The sequence below is a fragment of the Macrobrachium rosenbergii genome, chromosome 41, assembly GCF_040412425.1.
Source record: "Macrobrachium rosenbergii isolate ZJJX-2024 chromosome 41, ASM4041242v1, whole genome shotgun sequence".
NCBI lineage: Eukaryota > Metazoa > Arthropoda > Malacostraca > Decapoda > Palaemonidae > Macrobrachium > Macrobrachium rosenbergii.
In genome coordinates this window covers 18,997,275-19,002,880 of record NC_089781.1, presented here as the reverse complement: position 1 = coordinate 19,002,880, position 5,606 = coordinate 18,997,275, and the positions used below count along the sequence as shown (strand labels likewise).

The window sequence follows — 5,606 nt, the reverse complement described above, 5'->3', positions numbered from 1 at the left end:
TACACAAAAACCTCCTTACCCGGTTATCGGAGGCACCAAGCATAACACAAAAATATCACGTGACCCAACACTTCCCACAAACACCGCTAATTTCCTTTGCAAATGACATTACATAACGCGAATGTATCCTGCGCCTGTAACCTTTGGTCTGTAACCCCTGGTAACCCACTCCAGCCATCTGCAGCTGGTCCTCGAACGTAGCTGGTTCCTCCTTGAGGGGTTAAGAATACAAATCCTAACTTAAGGGCGAGAGAGAGAGAGAGAGAGAGAGAGAGAGAGAGAGAGAGAGAGAGAGAGAGAGACCATTGACTTTAATTTCAATTTGGTAATTTCTCAAATTTCTAATTTGACAAAAATCATCCCACGTTAGAGAGAGAGAGAGAGAGAGAGAGAGAGAGAGAGAGAGAGAGAGAGAGAGAGAGAGAGAGAGCATTGACTTTAATTTCATTTTGTAATTTCTCAAATTTTTCATTTGACAAAAATGATCCTACGTTAAAAAGAGAGAGAGAGAGAGAGAGAGAGAGAGAGAGAGAGAGAGAGAGAGAGAGAGTCATTGACATGAACTTCATTTTGTAATTTGTCATTGAGGAAAATTATCCTGTTAGAGAGAGAGAGAGAGAGAGAGAGAGAGAGAGAGAATTAAGAATGATTTATTGAATTGGAAGGCATTGTCATACATTCGCATACATTTCCTTTTGAACATTTACGTGTTTCTCAGTTGTGACATTCTTGCCTGTCTTGGTTTTTCGTTGTCATAAAAAAGAAGCTACTGTATTCTGTTGTCATGAAAAAGAAATTATTATTATTATAAAAAGAAATTATTATAAAAATAGTTATGCTGAATACTCTCGGAAACAGATTTTGTAATATTCATGAAACAAACCTTGTAAATATTCATTAATATATTTCGGATAGAGGAGACTTGATGTCTCGCTATTAATTCATAAAAAGCTTTTATGATTACTCAGTTAAGTTTGGCGGAAATGAGACTGAAAAAAGGAGAGAGTGAGGCAGACCCACTCGTTGTTAAAGTAATCTTTAAAATAAATTCTTGACGCAAAGATACTACCCAAGGATTATCACCCTTTTTTATTTGAAAAATTTATTCTCTTAATACTATTATTTTTGATATAGTAAAATAAAAACAACGCCTTCGTCCTTCCTATTATTTGATTATTATAAAACTGTGAGTATATTACCCCTAAAAGCCCCGGTCAGGTGTTGAAATTCTCTCTCTCTCTTTCTCTCTTTGCGAAATACGTGGACAAAGTATAAACCAAATGAATTGCAATGATATATAGTGGCCACTTTTATATGCCAAGAGTTTCTCAAGTCTCTCTCTCTCTCTCTCTCTCTCTCTCTCTCTCTCTCTCTCTCTCTCCGACGCAATTCTCACCTTTTCCATCTCGAACCATTTATCAGACACTTCATCAGATACAACCCCCCCACCAGGATCTCACTCTCTCTCTCTCTCTCTCTCTCTCTCTCTCTCTCTCTCTCGTAACAAAGCACGTGAAGTTCCTTGCGTATACTAACAGCGCTTCATCATAGAACGAACGGTATGAAAAGTCGATTACGCATTGCGTAGTACGCAGTCATGCAATATTTGTATATCGAGCGTTTCAAGCACGTGGGTACGACTTACTGTAAGTGTTATGTGCGTTTTAAAATGGGATACGGTTCAAGATGTTCAAATATAAACCCACAATGCAGTTGCCAGTACATTATAGGTAAGCCCAAAATTGTGTTATATTTTTCAATAATTTCGTACGGATTCATATCAGTTATTAAATGCATAAATTAAGTTTGTGGTTTCAGTGTATGTATGCCGAACATTTAATTGCCGATATAAAATTGTAATTTAAACATAATGTTACATTAAAACATTTTCTTGCCGATTACCTGTAGAAATTAAGTTTGTTATCACTGTGAATTTTCTCAAAACGCTTGATTGCAATTAGAAAGTTGTAATTTAACCAAATTTTTACACTAAAACGTTCTCTTTCCCAGTCTTTTTCGATTCCTATGACCTATAAAAATAAGTTTGTATTTACAATGAAAATACTAAAAGCAACAAATGTAAAAAATAAATGGCAGAAAATTTGAACAAATAATGACGAATACTTCAAAATTACTTCCAGCAACAACAACAGTTTGTACATCTGTCTCACCTGTGTCATATACTGCCGACTTGGCGACGCAGGTGTGCGGACAATGTGCAAGAAAACGTTCCTGGTTTTCAGTCACGCCAGGAACGTTTTTTTTTCTGCTTTTGTTTACCTTACCTGCGGATATTATAACAAACGTTTTCATTCATAATCTTCAACAAAAGCAGTCGACACAAGTTAATCACACATGTCATTCATTTCCACGAATGAAAGTCGAATGGACGAGAAAAAAATTTAAGACATTTTTTTAACATATTTTTTGTAGATATTTTCGAATATTTTTCTTTTCACAGTTTGGCAAAAAAAAAAAAAACTTTCGTCACGCCAGACCACGTGAGATGTCACTCCAAAAAATAAATTAATAAATAAAATAAATAATACAATGATGTAACAGGAGCATCACAGACTATTTTAAAGTACTTTCAGATCTGATGTCACCGAATGATCACTTCACGATTTTTCTATATTTTTCACATCACGGTCACAGTACACACAGGTTTTCTCGCTCGTAAAAAAAAAAATGCACACAGAAAAATCGAGCGGAATTTCTTTTTCTTTTTTTTTTTTACTCGAGACGTAAAATTATCGACAGATGATCGTCATCGTCTCCGGAAGATGAGAGTGAGTCTCATCTTCCTATATAGGAAGAAGAGGAGGAGAAGAAGAAGAAAGAGGAGAGAAAGAGGAGGTCGAGGACTTTTCTGCTGGGGCAGGAGAGGAGCGAACACCCACCCAAAGCCGCCCCCGAAAAGATTCGAAAATCACCCACCGTTTACGAGCGACAAAAGGGAAGCAGACGGCGGGTCAATTCTACAACTTTCTTATAACGTGTAGTGGGAAAGGACTGATGGGAGGGGGAGTGGGAGGAAGAAGGGGTGGTCTCGGGCCCTTGAGGGGGTCGTGGTGGTGGGGGGAGGGAAGACCAGAGCCAGCATCAAGACGAGGGCAGAGATGGGTACGTCCACCCTCATCCGCAGTCACTGTGGCACTGACTCGGAGAGTGAGAGGAGTAGAGAGAGAGAGTGTGAGCGTTCTCCCCTCCCCTCCCTTCCCATCCCTCCCCACCATCCCCTCACTACCCCCACACCCGTCGTCTGTGTGAGGTTCGTCGACCATCGAGAGAGCAGCAAAGGCGCCCACATGATATATATTTCTCTCTCTCTCTCTCTCTCTCTCTCTCTCTCTCTCTCTCTCTCTCTCTCTCTCTGTGAATAAGCAATTTCCTCTAAACCTGAAATCTCTTATCATGCTATGAGTTTGCATACGAATTAATTTAGCTAATTTTTTTTTTCCTTCCACGGCAAACATAATAAGAAGTTGTGTAAACAGATACATGCTGAAATTGCAAACAGTAAATCAGGTAAGTCGTGAACTCGATGGCGATCTGGATAGCTTTTATTGAATGTGTGTATATGTATATATATATATATATATATGTATATATATATATATATATATATATATATGTGTGTGTATATATATATATAAATTTTATATATATATATATATATATATATATATATATATATATATATATATATATATATATATATAATTTACAAGCATGTATATATATATAAATATAAATAAGTAAATTATATACATATACATATAAATATATATATATATATATATATATATATATATATATATATATATATATGGATGTATATATAAAAATATAAATAAGTAAATTATATATACATATATGTATATATATATATATAGATATATGTATTTATAAACACATATACATATATATATATATATATATATATATATATATGTATGTGTGTATTTATTTATATATATATATATATATATGCATATATATACACAGTATATATATGTATGTATCATGTATGCGTATACGCATGCATCTGGATATCAAAACACACAATCAGACAAGCCGCATTCACCTTCAATTTCACTCACGCACTATTCGCGTGCATCCGCAAGTGAAAAGCATAAAGTCGCGATCAGCACACATCCACTGCAGTAATCTGACCCTTGCGTGCCGGCGATAAGTAATGCCAATTGGGGAGGGTATGTAAATGGCCCACCTCTTAAATCAGGATTATTCAACGATTAGATTTTACCTTTTCCTTCCCCCACCCCCTCCCACTCCCCCTACCCCCTTCTCTCTCTCTCTCTCTCTCTCTCTCTCTCTCTCTCTCTCTCTCTCTCTCTCTCTCTCTCATAAATTCATTTCGCTAAGAGAAGTGAATACGATGCTTCTTTAAGTAGTGGCGATAATTACTGACTGGGCAATAATTACAGCCAGGATTACATCGTCGTGCCCTGATGCCCGTTATGAGGTCGAGGTAGGGACAGTCTTCAGAACACGTCAGGACGGGACGCTGCGGGGATTATTACTCGTCTCTTTATTTTCCAGGGATTACTTCCGCGTTATTATTCAGGGATAACTCCTGCGTTCCTTTGATTGACATTGCTCCTGAGTTATTTTTCATGGATTATCCTGGGTTATTTTTTTTATTACTTTCTAGGAATTATTCTTGCGTTATTTTTCTGGGATTACTCCTGGATTTTTTTCCTAAGGATTACTCCCGCGTTATTTTCCGGGGATTACTCCTTCGTTATTTTCCTGAATTATCTTTTAAGGATTACTCCTACCTTATTTCAAGGAATTGCTTCTGTGTTATTTTCTGGGGATTACTCCTGCGTTATTTTTCACTGATTACTCCTACATTCTTTTCCAGGTATTAATCCTACAGTATTTTCTAGGGATTGCTCAGGCGTTATTTTCTAAGAATAACTCCTGCGTTAATCTCCAAGGATTACTCCTGCATTATTTTTAGGGGATTACCATGTTATTTTCCAGGGATTACTCTGGGGTTACTCTCGCGTTATTTTTCAGGGATTACTTTTGCGTTATTTTCTAGGGATTACTCCTGTGTTATTTCTTGATTTCTTTTGCATTATTTTCCAGGGATAGCTCGCGTTATTTTCCGGGGATTACTCCTGCGTTATTTTCTAGGGTTTACGCCTGCGTTATTTTCTTTGGATTACTACTACTTTGATTTCTATAGAGATTACTCATCCGTTATTTATACAGTGGTTATCGGGTTCTTTGAAGACCTCGGCTTTTTTAGTTTTCTGTAAAAGAAAACTATTGTGCCGGCTTTGTCTGTCCGTCCGCACTTTATTCTATTAGCACTTTTTTTCTGTCCGCACTTTTTCTGTCTGCATTTTTTTCTGTCCGCACTTTTTCTGTCTGTACTTTTTCTGTCCGCACTTTTTTCTGTCCGAACTTTTTTCATTCCGCACTTTATTCTGTCTGCATTTTTTTCTGTCCGAACTTTTTTCTGTCCGCACTTTTTTCTGTCCGAACTTTTTTCTGTCCGCACTTTATTCTGTCTGCACTTTTTTCTGTCCGAACTTTTTCTGTCCGCACTTTTTTCTGCCCGCACTTTATTC

General features: G+C 36.9%; 1 protein-coding gene across 1 annotated transcript in view; it reads right to left on the bottom strand.

The window, feature by feature from the left end:
* Nucleotides 1–3,158, bottom strand: part of rk (rickets) — a 725,726-nt gene extending 722,568 nt beyond the window's left edge. The window contains 1 exon segment of the mRNA XM_067084108.1: nt 2,938–3,158. The gene's annotated coding sequence lies outside the window, so the exon portion shown is untranslated.
* Nucleotides 3,159–5,606: the final 2,448 nt, after the last annotated feature.